Source organism: Castor canadensis, chromosome 3 (genome assembly GCF_047511655.1).
Source record: "Castor canadensis chromosome 3, mCasCan1.hap1v2, whole genome shotgun sequence".
Lineage (NCBI taxonomy): Eukaryota > Metazoa > Chordata > Mammalia > Rodentia > Castoridae > Castor > Castor canadensis.
In genome coordinates this window covers 72825536-72838673 of record NC_133388.1, presented here as the reverse complement: position 1 = coordinate 72838673, position 13138 = coordinate 72825536, and the positions used below count along the sequence as shown (strand labels likewise).

The 13138-nt window shown below is 38.0% G+C and overlaps 2 non-coding genes across 2 annotated transcripts; one reads left to right on the top strand and one right to left on the bottom strand.

Moving 5' to 3' along the window:
* Positions 1-11798: 11798 nt before the first annotated feature.
* LOC141421970 (U6 spliceosomal RNA) lies at positions 11799-11905 on the top strand. Its single transcript, XR_012446639.1, has one exon. It is a non-coding gene; the product is annotated as a U6 spliceosomal RNA (small nuclear RNA).
* Positions 11906-12703: 798 nt separating this feature from the next.
* On the bottom strand, positions 12704-12810 carry LOC141421969 (U6 spliceosomal RNA). Its single transcript, XR_012446638.1, has one exon. It is a non-coding gene; the product is annotated as a U6 spliceosomal RNA (small nuclear RNA).
* Positions 12811-13138: the final 328 nt, after the last annotated feature.

Here is a 13138-nt window from a genome sequence, read left to right as displayed (position 1 = left end):
TATACAAGGCCCCAGTTTTATCTTCTACTCTTGCACACAGTCAGTTAAACCCAAAAGCCCTGTGCCACCAGTGACTGTCAGATGCTGCAGGCAGGTAACATCTCCAGAGTTCATTACTGTCTGGGGGAGGAGGGTGGTGTGGTGATTTTCTTTCTGTCTTTCAACTCTACATTTACGGAGACTTTTAAGTAATGTTTATCTATCTTTCTTCCCTCCCTAGTATTATGCAATAAAAGAATTTGTTAGGGTATTTTATTCTCATATTGCCAGAAACATAAGTTGAATTTAACATGATTAATAGTCAATACTCTCAAGTTTTGTTTCCAAGATGTCCAATTTAATTGTACTATTAAACTTTTCACCATAAATTAAGATTTGTGAGTTAATAGTTGGTCTCCAGACATGGCTAAATATTAATAGTGGAGCCATGCTTGAGTTTGGAATGTAACAGATCAAGCCTGTAATTAATTCAAACATGTAATTCTATTTAGATGCTAACTTTATTCCAGGTAATATGTTAGGAAGTGGAGATTAAAAAAAAAAAAAGACATGGTCCTCAAGGTCCTCATGATCTAGAAGGGGAAACAGACCATCAAAGAGACAATTTCAGTTCAGTGTTATACAAAGTATGAAAGGAATTGCCCTGGGGGGTATGAAATTCAGCAAAGGGCACCTAATCCAGACTCCAGTACAAATGTGAAGACTCTTGGAAGTCTAGCTTGCACAAAAAACAAAACTTGATTAAGCCAGTTGGTTAGGACAAGTTGTTTTTGAAGCCAAATTCTACAGCAAAGATCCTATAGAAGCTTCTTATCGTAGCCATGGTCTGTGGTCATAAAAGTTACTCCCATTTCTGATCTGGTTGCCTGTAAATGCATGTACAGATGATAACCACAGGCCTAGGCAAGACAGGGACAGATGGGTAAATCACCCCTTTGCCTTTACTGGACAAAACAGCTTAAAATGGATGTCTCTATGGTGTTATGTGGATAGAAACATCTTTTTAAATGAAGAAGAAAGGATATTTATTTTACTGAGCAGACATTGGGATTGAATGTAATATGCTGATAATTAAAATATTTCACTGCTTTCTCTGACTTCTGTACATTGACAAACTATACTCATAGATCACACACCCACCACTTTAGAGCCCAGAAAAAAATTTCCAAAATTTAGAGAAACATGTTCAAAAAGTTATGTTCTAGAGCAACAGTAGTAGAGTACTCAGAATTTATGAATATTTATCTCATGTTTGGACATTGTAAAGACAGCGCAGTTGGTGGAGAAGGTGGGTCAGTAGTAATTGTATGATGATATGCTTATCTAAAACTTTCCATAAGGGGTTCTGATACAGTGTATTGTTTTTCATTCCAATTCAGTTAACGTTTATTAAATGCCTACTATGCAAAGACCTTCAGGAAACCCAAAGACTAGAAACACTCAGCCTCTAAACTCACATTTCCAATGAGGAGAATAAGATGAGTAGGTAAATGACTGGAAGTATGAGTCAGGTACACAGAAAAGTACAAAGTGTTTGTGTGGATGAGAAACTTTTCAGGATGAGATGCTGTTATCTTTCACAATGAACATTTTATTGAAGGAATACACACACACACACACACACACACACACACACACACACACACCATACAAAACACCAATCAGAAAAGTATGTGGCTTCTTTAATTATTAAAAAATGAGTGTAGCAGTATATATAACTATCACTCTGGTAAAGAAATTGATTATAACTCCAGAATCTCTTCTTATGCCTTGTCATTTTCCACATTCCTTCTTCAAAGATAATGGCTATCCTGATTTCCAACACAGTAGACTAGAAATTTTGTCTGTTTGGGAAATTCATTAAAATGAAATAGACAACCTAACAATGGATTGTTAAGAACTCCCTTCTCTCCTAATAAAAGGGAGACCTAGTCTTAACACTGTGTCTTGAATGGCAACACAAGCCAACAAAAGTCAAACCTCTCCTATGTAGTATGCACTGTTAGATATTGTGTACTCTTAACTCATGTAATCTTTAAAATATCCCAGTGAGATGAGAAAACCAAGGCCAAAGTGCCAAAAAGAAAGGTAAAGGAAAGAAAACTTGCACTTAATTTATAAATATTTGAATTACTTACGTTTTTCTCAAGTTAGAATGCACAAAGAATGGCCCTACTAAGAGATTTTTTTCATTTGATTTTTGCCTTTTTGAAGTATTTATATAATTTCCATTTATGTTATCTCTGGAAAACTTGGAAAAAATAAATTAAGATTCTACCTTACTCCTGTTAGAATGGCTGTCATCAGTAACACAAACAACAGCAAATGTTGGCGAGGATGTGGGGGAAAGGCAACCCTCATACACTGTCGGTGGGAATTTAAATCAGTACAATCACTATGGAAAACAGTATGGAGGCTCCTCAAAAAACTAAGAATGGAACTATTATATGATCCAGCAATACCACAAAGCAATACCCAAAGGAATGTAAATCAGGCTACAACAAAGACACCTGTACACTATGTTTATTGCAGCATAATTCACAATGGCTAAGCTATGGAAACAGCCAAGATGGTCTACAACTGATGAATGGATTAAGAAAATGTATTTATATTCAATGGGATTTTATTCAGTCATAAAGAAGAACAAAGTTTTGTTATTCACAGGTAAATGGATGGAACTGGAGATCATCTCAAGTGAAGTTAGCCAGTTCAAAAAGACAAAGGTTGCATGTTTTCTCTCATATGAGGAAGATAGACACAATACAAATACAAATACTATCATATTTACATATAACTATATATAGAACATGCTTCCAAAAGTGAAACTGTTAGAGGAGACTAGGGGAGGAGGAAAAGAAGGAAAGAATGGTTGAGAATGAATAATAACAAAATATATCACATCTGTGTAGGAACAAGACACAATAAACACACTGAAAACTATTCAATAACACAGGAGGGGGAGTAAAGGGCAAGGAAGAATAGTGCAGAGGGGCTAGACTGACTTAAGCACAATATATTTACAGGTAAATTACCAAGGCAAAAATCCCACTGAACAATGAACAGACACCTACACAATGAAGGACAGGAACATAAAACAGTTCATGCTAAGGGGATGGCACTAGCAGGAGGGAGAGAGTAAATGAAGAAAGCAAAGAGGGTGAAAGTGGATGATGTACTTTTATACAATATGAATATGGAACATTGAAACATGATAAAGTCACCATAAGAAGGGGACTGGGGTAGAAAGGAGAAAAATGGGATGAACCAATTTGGGGTATAATACATGTATATATGGAAATGTCACAATGAAACCCCCTATATAACTATTATAAACTAGCAAAAAGGTCCTTTTTTGAAAAATGAAGGACAAGAAGGCAAAACAGTTACTCTCTGGGAGTGTTTACCAGTGGGAGGGATTGTGGCATAAGGAAATGGTGAAGGAAGGTGAATATAGTGGAAATATCTTATTTTCGTTTGTGAAAATAGAATAATGAAACCTATTGAAATTGTTCTAACAAGTGGGAGGGGAATAAAAGAGAAAGAGGGAGGGGTGAGTCTAATTAAGATATTGTAAGTACTTATGTAAATGTCATAATATTCCCCCCCATACAACAATAATATGCTAATAAAAAACAAAAACAAAACTCATAGGAGTGAATACATACATACATATATGTGTATATATATATATATAGATAGATAGATAGATAGATAGATAGATGACACACTTCTTTCTGAACAAGGGGTATATATGATCGAAGTGCACTATATGGATGTATGAAAATGTCACAATGAAACCCATTATTTTGTAGGATTCACACACACACACGCACAGGGGTGGAGGGGCACTATCTGTTAACAACAGGGATATGTCCTGAGAAATGTGTTATTGACTTCAGTGTTATACAAACACACATAATAGAGTGCACTTATAACTGGTTGGTATAATCTATGATATGCCTAGGCTATATTGTATAAGCTGTTGTTCCTAGACCACAAAACTGTACAGCATGTTATTTTTCTGAATACCATAGGCAATTGTAACACAACAGTAAGTATTTTTGTATATAAACATATAAAGGTACAGTTAAAATACAGTGTAAAAGATAAAATGTGGTACACCTGTATAGGGCACTCAACCATGAATGGAGATTGCAGGGCTTGAAGTTGCCATGGGTGGGTCAGCGAGCAGATGGTGAGTGAGTGTGACGGCTGAGGACATTCCATACACTCCCCTCGGCTTTATAAACAATGTACACTTAGGCTACACTACATTTATTTAAAAGTCTTCTTCAATAGTAAATTAACTTCAGCTTTTAGAATTTTTTTTTACTTTATAAACTTTTTCAATTTTTAAAAAGCTTTTTAACTCTTTTGGAATAACATTTAGCTAAAACAAACATATGATACAACTGTCCAAAAATAGTTTCTTTCTTCCTATCCTGATTCTATAACTTTTTTTCTATTTAAAATTATCTTTATTTTTTCACCTTTCAAACATCTTTGTTAAAAGCTAAGACACAAACACACATATTAGTCTAGGTTTACACAGGGTCAGGGTATTCAACAGCAATGTCATCCACCTCCACATCGTGTCCCACTGGAAGGCCTTCAGGGCAATGACACGCATGGAGGTGTCATCTCTGGTAATAACAAGACCTTGGGTAATACCCCCTGAAGAACCTGCCCGAGGCTCCTCTTAAGGAGGTGTCACTTCAGACATATGTCCCTGTGGTTTTCTTGGGGATATATTGTTTGTTCTTTTCGTCACAGATTTGCTTGTGAGAAGATAATGTCCCATGGATATTCCTCTCTATTAGTGAAAATTTTTCAGTGTTGGGATCCATATATTTTGCAACATTTTAAGGAGCTCACTGAGGTCTGCAGAAGCTTAATTTTTATGGAGGTTCTTCTTTTTCTTCTCCTGTAGCCTTCTTCAGCTGTGCATTCCTGTTCCAGTTTCATTTTAATCTTATGAGACCACCATTGGGTGTGGTCTGTTATTGACTAAAATGTTATGTGGCACATGAATGTATATGTAGTCAGCCATGCTAGAAATCTGCCATTACTACTAATGGCAGTTGACAAAAAGGTGGAAAAGTTTGGCTGCTTTCTCCTTGGGCTCATCTAAACATGCATGTCACAGACTAATTCAGCACAAAAGCAAAGCTTCAGCTGAATCATGAAAACAGCTCAATCAATCCTGGGAAGACTGCCTGCCTAAGGAAAAGGACATCATTTAAGTGACTGCTCTAGAAAGATACTTCTAAAAATAAAAGCAGCCAACCTATTGGAGAAAAGAGATATTACTGTGGTTTTGACTATGATTGTATTTCACTAAATTGCTGAGTACATGCTGAGTTACAAGAAATAATATCTAATATATAATTTCTGAGTATTCATTCTGTCTAAGGCACTATGTGTGTGTGTGGCAGGTGGTGTGTGTGCGTGTGGGTTCTGGGGCCACAAAATGAATGAGCTGCAATCTCCTTCATTACCAAGGTGGTAGTCTAATAAGGGGCAAAGATCAGACATACCCAGATGACTAATTATATAAGGCATTGCATGATAAGAACTATTAGAAGGAAGGAGAGGGGAATGAAGCAATAGTTATTTGAGTATCTTTTATGAGCCAGGCATGTTTCATCCATCATCTTATTTTAATCTTGCAATAACAGAATAAAGTAGGTTTGATTCTCAATTCAAAGAACTGTGAGCAAGCACAAAGAACCCAGGATCATACTACTTAGTAATGGAAGCTAAGATTCCAATCCAGATATGTCCTGCTCCAAACCATGTGTTTCTAACAACCTCACAGTTTAAGAGCTGTGTGATCTACAGAAAAGAGATGTTTGTTTAATTTTTTAAAATTTTTGTGGTTGCTGAGGATTGAATCCAGGACCTCACACATGCTGAGCAAGCACTCTTCCACTGGGCTACACCCCAGCTCAGGAGATCGTTGTCGATCTTGTATTTCAGAGCAATGAGAAAAGAAGACTAACATTTTATGATAACCAAAACATCATTATGTGTACCATCTAATGGTGATTTGGAATTAGTAGAGTGGGACTTTTCTCAGTTCGAGGGCATAGGCGTGATCAACAGGCGTTTCTATGCTTCTGCCAGCAACTTCAAACTCTGCCTTTAAAAGATGTAAGTAATTGAGTTTTATTATTCACATAAGTACCAACCCTCAATATATTTTCATGAAATAGAAAAAAAGAAAACCAAACAGCCTCACTGTTTAAATAATAGGGGTCCACTTTTTCTTATTAATGGTATAATTTACATAAATGATCATTTTAATTGTTAGTTTCCTTTTTGTTCAAGTGAATGCAGCTTTGACTATGCTTCTCAATTTAATTGCTCACCTTCATTTGCATACTGGCTTCATAGTTTCTTTAGAGCTACCATCACCAGTGTCATTATTTGCCTTGGCATATGAACATGTACTTTTATCATATGCAGACACAACTAACGATTAGCTGTATGAGCTGTGTGGTGTAAAGGAGATGCTAGATTAGCTAGTGCTCTGGTTTAATCTCCATTCTCCCAGTAAGTCAGCCCCTGGGCAGATTGTGTTGCCTGCTGGCAGGGTCTCTGTTTCCAAACAGGCAATGACTAATAATGCTTGTCACCTGTTGTCTTCCCTAAAGTGCTACAAGAGTTTACTAATGAAAGACAATATGGTTTCTGAAAATGGTAAAATCTATGGTAGAAACTAAAAGTGTAAGAAATAATTTCACCCATGTTTTGCCTTACATAGTTCTTCCTGGCTTTGAGAAACTGGGTTTTGACAAAATTTTAAATCTTAGTTGAGATTAGTTCAATTTTAGCTTTTTTACATAGCTAAAACTCTAATGGCTAGAATGACTTCTGTTTCTCTGCTGGTGAGAATCAATATAAACATTAAAAGCGTGAAAGCAATAGCACTATTTTGTGGTAATAGATGCTTGAAATTGGTGAAACAGTGTGTGTCAACTGCATGATTCAAACCATTCAATGTACTAGGTACTCCTAAGATTTTTAGAGTCCGAAACTTTTACTCCCTGTGCTATGCATGATATGATGAATAAGGGGTTGGTATGAAGTCTTATTTTCATGGGGACATTTCAAGCTGTGGTTTTAAAAAAAATCCCCAGTCTCTGATTAACTTAACTCCTTAAATATTCAAGTCCTGAGGAGAAAGTGAGAGTTCCAGTGAAATCGAAGGATAAAAATAGATCTTAACAATGTATTGGGCTTTCCTTAAACACATAGTGCATATTCTCTTAATTTGTAGGTAAAATGACTAGTTTATCAGATGAAATTGACACATATTTAGTGAAAGGGTACATATGGAGTATGACGTTCCAGAAACCATGGTATATTAGTTAGAAACAGCAAATCCTTTGGCATCAGACTTTAGCAGCTATTCTTTTGTTCCTGATGCTTTCTTCTCTTTATTTAAGAATACAGTTTTTGCAGTATGATTTACAATGGTGATGCAAAGATCTCAAGTGTATACTTAATGTGCTTTGACAAATGAATACACTCACATGCAACCTATATGCTGATCAAAATATAAAAGTTTGCAAAAATATTCAGCATCAAGATTTGAGCCACTTCCCTAACCCTTTTTATCCCTAGAATCTCTATTTCAAATTAAGGTTTGTCTATTTAAAAGACAACTGAGTTTTATTTACCTATTTAGGTGCTCTTAGGCATATTGAGACTTTACTGGGATGTTGTAATGAAGAACATTTGATTAAAACAGAAGTTTATTGCTTTAAACTGACAGCCAATTTGCTTGCTAAAAGATGCATTCAGATAATTGAATTGTTACTTATTTTGTTCAAGAACTGAACACCAGGGCAATTCTAAACAGCTTGTATTAATGCAGAGCAACATGGGCACAGATAACCTGGCTTAGAACCTTTCACCATTGCTTTATAGTTACAGAGGTTTTTTTTTCTGATTATGATGATTTTGATATGACAATCTTTTCCTAGAAATAGAACAATTAAATTTGGCTGAAGTTTTTCATCTTATCATGGTCTATGCTTTGATTGCCAAAGAATTTCAAAATAGTTTATAAACATTTTCCTGGCTAAAGATATACAGTGTTATATTATAGAAAAATAGAAGTATGGAATTTAAATTCTAAAGAACTAGAGTTTGAATGTTCTCTCCTTAGCTTGGTTTTATTGCTAGTATGAATTTAAGCAAGGCACATAATTCTTTTGAGTGCCACTTTTCTCACATGTAGAATGGGTAATACCTATGTGTTATAATTATTGAAAAATTAAATGCAGTCTTGTATGTTAAATGCCTATTAGTTGGTGCGTGATAGACATTACCCCTTCCCCAAATATACCTTTTCTATTTCTAATTCTTTAGTCACTCTCTCCAGAAAAGAATATACGTAAAGCTATCCAAACACCAGACATTAGATTTTTCTATTATCAGCCCATACGGTGTTTCTCAAATTAGGATCTAGAATTTCTTAAGCTGTTAGGTTGGCATGCCCTACATCTAAATGACAGCAATGACCAGTGTCTGCCACTACTCATGTTGAATCATCTGTCTGTGAAGGCAAAACTTCTTTTTCTTAGTGAAAATATGCAAACGAGTAACATTTTCAATGACCAAGACTAGTTTCTTATGTTTTTAATAAATCAATACTTTCACATAATGAAAATGACATTTGACTAAGTAATATAGGGGCTAATGAGAAATGTACAAGAACAGATTGAATAATGTAAATAATGTACTTGGACTAAACAAAAGCCAAATGGTTTTAGGACATGCTGTACAAATAAAGGTTTAACATTAATTTGAATACTCCAAATTGGAAACAAAAGGGAGGCAATAATAAAAAACTTTGGTTTATGATTAATTTTGAAATGTTGTAACTTTCAGTATCTACTAATTGCCTTCATGAAATTTTACATTCGTTAGACTCATTTATAGCAGATGAGGTTCTGAGACTATTTGAAAAACCACAAGACCATGCCTATGTAAGACTAGTTTCACTATAGGAACCTGTCTGCCTTGTTTCAGGGATAAGAGGAAATTTTTGAATACACAGACTGTCTGGTAAACATCTTCAATGTTGAAGAGCCAACAATGTTGAAATAATGGTCAAATTGAGAAGCCTTGTTCCTTCTTTGCCTTTAACAGTTGACTTAGGGTTGAAATTAGTAGTTTAATTTTTTTCTAAAAATTTAGAATTGAAGTTCAGCTAATCTTCCTGTTTCAAATTTCAGCAAAATTTGATTGGATATATACTTAATGCTGACTTTAACTATACTGTTATGCTAACTCCATGTTGAATTAAATAATATAGCTTTGAAGAGTTATAAGTAATATACTGACATTCAAGGATTTCTCACTAGCAGTTTTAAGTTGGAGGTCTGATTTTCCTTTCTTTTTTTGTGTGACTCTAGTCTGTTATTTAGTCAATAGTTCTGTACCCAAACATTTAACCTGACTAGTTTATAAAATGTGACCATTTGAAATCCAAGTCATAAAAATAATTTTCTTAAACTATTTCATAGACTCTCAGATCCCATTTTAGTGTGTGGTGTCCTGACATTCTTATCTTTCTTCTAGCAAGCTCAATAGTGGTGGCTTACTTTCAACCAAACACATCATCTACTGCAATAAATTAATGTTAATTTGAATTTGTCATTTATAGTTTTATATTTAATTTGTAAATCTACTTTGGTTTTAGAGTTTATAATAGCTAGATACTCAGTTTTCCGTTTATATAATCACAATTGAAGACATTTAAGTAACACTGGTAGCCAAGGAAGAATTTCTTGCTTTAAAAGGAGTTATATATAAATCACCTGCGAGAAAATTCTGTTTTAGTTCTTTCAACATTACATTGTTCAGTAATGCCACAACTAAAATTAAGTTCTCTTGCTATTTCTGTACATCTGATAATTTTAACCATTTATAAAGCTTGCTCCCTTCCCAATAAATTTGATCTCCTGCTAAAAGAATTTTTTTTTCTGCATATGGTAAACATTTTTTTCTTTTCAAAGTATAAGTTTTGTAAGTGATCACTGGGGATTGTAGCCTGACTCCAAAGGAGCTTACAAGTTGTGTGAACATCATGGTCATGACTCTGTAATTCTAACCATCCTTCCAACTATTTGGTAACAATGTATTCTTCAAAAACTATTTAGTTGTGAAGTTTTTAAGAGAGTGAGAACATAAAAGGGATTTGATTTCTTAAAATTATAAAACTGAACATCAATTTATTATTTCTTAATAGCTTTGAAGTCAGAAATAGCTTATAGGAAAGACAGGCTATTAGAAAAGATATATCAAAGCATATTTATTTGTAATTGGGCAATTTAACTCAACAGGCATGTAATTTTTGCCCTTTTTGGGGGGGGGTGGAGAACATAATGTTTTTATTACTTTTCAAAGCTGTGAAAGAAAACAATTCCAACCATAAACACAGAGAAAGATAGGTTTTGCAACAGCCTCTATGGCTTGCTGTTCTCTTCTGTTTTTGTTCCAGCAATACCAGAAATTTTTATGATTTCACACTATTTTCTTTTGGCACATCAGAAAATTGGGTACCAATTAAGAAGTTCTCAAAACTACTAATGTTTAGCAAGTTTTTACTTCAAAATATTGTGTCACAATTGGGGGGAGGTTGGGAGGACAGGAAAGAGAAAAAAGTAAAACTCCAGTTTTATAAATATGCCATATTCCTTATTAATGGTGCCATTTTAAAACGACCCGGGCAAACCTTTGCCCTTCAATGTGTCCTGAAGTCACATCAATAAGCGAGGCTTTGACCTCATTTCCCAACGCACAAGGCTGTAGCTTGAACAGCATGATTTTTGCTGTCCTTAAAATAAACATATTTTATACTAACGTACTATTTCTTGGAAGTGGCTCTTTCCTGCACGTTTGTGTTGTGTGCAAATGTCTTTAACATGCAGAGAAGTTATCAGGAGGTATAAGCGTGATCCTGCAGTTCAACCCTAAGTGGACAGTGTAAGCTCGAATCCACCTTTCAGGCCAACTAGGTGGCCTGCCCTCCAGCATTCCGGGCGTTGGGCGGGGGACTGCGGGGGGCACCTGGGAAGGGGCGTGGCCCGCCCCAGGCTCTTCCGCCCGCGACCCCACTGGCGCCTGCGCACACTGGACGCAGGTTACCTGCGGGGTCCAGGGAGAGAAATGTAGTCGCCCCACGCGCGTTCCTCCCTTCGGCCTGACCAGCGCTTGTGGAGTGGACACGTCGTGTAGACCCTCGCGCAGGTGTACGCAGCGCGAGACAACCTAGAGTGTCCTGCCGAGCCTTCCAGAACCGAGTGGTCCAATCGCTGGGAGGAATCGTCCGAAAGGCTGTCAAAAGACCACTGTGACAATGGGAGGACAGCCAGACCCAGGGCCTAGTGACATAGCAAGCATACCGAGTACCAAGCTCCAGGGGAGACGAAAGGAGGACGCTCTGGGCTCCGGGCTGGTGAGCTCCCAGCATTCCCCGCGGGCGCAGCGCGACGTCCTCGGAACGCACGGCCCCGAGCCAGGGGCCTCCAGAAGGCTCCCTACCCAACGTGCCCCGGGCCTTATTTGCATAGCCCACCCGACAGGTAAAGCCCACAGGTCCCCCACACCCGGACGGCCTAGCGGTCGGAACACCAAACATCCGTACCTGTCGATGTGATTCAGTTGTCATAAGCTTTCCTAACCTGTGTGAGAGGGACAAGAGGCACGCAGCTCACTCACCCTAAGTAGGAGAGGTGGCGCTACGGCCATCCTTTATATAGGCTGTGGACGCGGGCCGTACCGTGCTCGCTTCGGCAGCACATATACTAAAATTGGAACGATACAGAGAAGATTAGCATGGCCCCTGCGCAAGGATGACACGCAAATTCGTGAAGCGTTCCATATTTTGTAGTTTCTTGTTGTCTAACCGAAAAAGAAAAAAAAAAAAAATAGGGTTTGAAGAGGTTGCTCAGGAGTCCGCTTGGGGCGGTGCTTTCTTGTTGCAGGTGATAGACACCTGCGCAGCTCAGGCCTTCCAGCAAGTTTGCGCCCAGCCTCCTGGAGTCTCCCCAACGCCCAGTTATGCTGCTGTTAGGAAGCTGCGTAGGTAATCTGTGAATTTGCATCTGGATGTTAGTTTCATTCATTAAAATCTGCTTTTAATTTAAGCAATGAACCCAGAAATTCGCTCAATCCAGCATTTCTAAACTCTGTTTAGAAACCGCGCAACAAGAGCGGTCCCTCCTGGGGACCTTGTGCAACGAAACCAGCCCAGGTGACAGGCCCTGCCTTTGTGCAGCTCGCAGTCCGTGTGATCTGAACGACCACAACCTCACGAGGCAGGTGCAAGAAATGAGCGCCACTGCAGCTTCCACAGTAAGCATTCACAGAGTAATTCTCAGGTCCAGGGGACCTTCTAAGTGGGGAGAAAAAATAAAAGCAAGCCAACAGAGAAAAAACCCTACTAAGCTTCTTGGGCCTGTGGAATGGTGGTATTAGGAAAGACCCGACACATCAGTTTCAGAATTTTTTTAAGCTCAAGGAACGGATTCTTCATAACGTAACTCAGCTTCACTCCCTTATAGGTAGCCTAACACAACTATCTTTTTAATAGAAGAAACAATTTCAAAAGTGAGTCCCATCCGTTCTACTTTATTCTCTCTCCTTGAATAAGCAAATAACCAAGTGACCTAGTCTAGCAACTGCGCAAAATATGGAACGCTTCACGAATTTGCGTGTCATCCTTGCGCAGGGGCCATGCTAATCTTCTCTGTATCGTTCCAATTTTAGTATATGTGCTGCCGAAGCGAGCACGACGTAGCCTGTGTCCACAGCCTATATAAAGGATGGCCGTAGCTCCACCTCTCCTACTTAGGGTGACCTAGCTGCGTGCCCCTCGTCCTCCTCGGACAGGTCAGAAAAGTTTATGATAACCGAATCAAATTGACAGGCGCGGACGTTTGGTGTTCTGACCGCTAGACCGCCTCTGGGTTCGATGAACCTGTGAGTTTTACCTGGCGTGTGGGCCATGCAAATAAGGCCCGGGGCACGTTGGGTAAGGGGCCTCCTCGCGGCCCCAGGCTCCGGGCTGTGCGTCCTGCCCAGTCGAGGTTCGCTCGCGGAGCATGCCGGGATTGCGCGC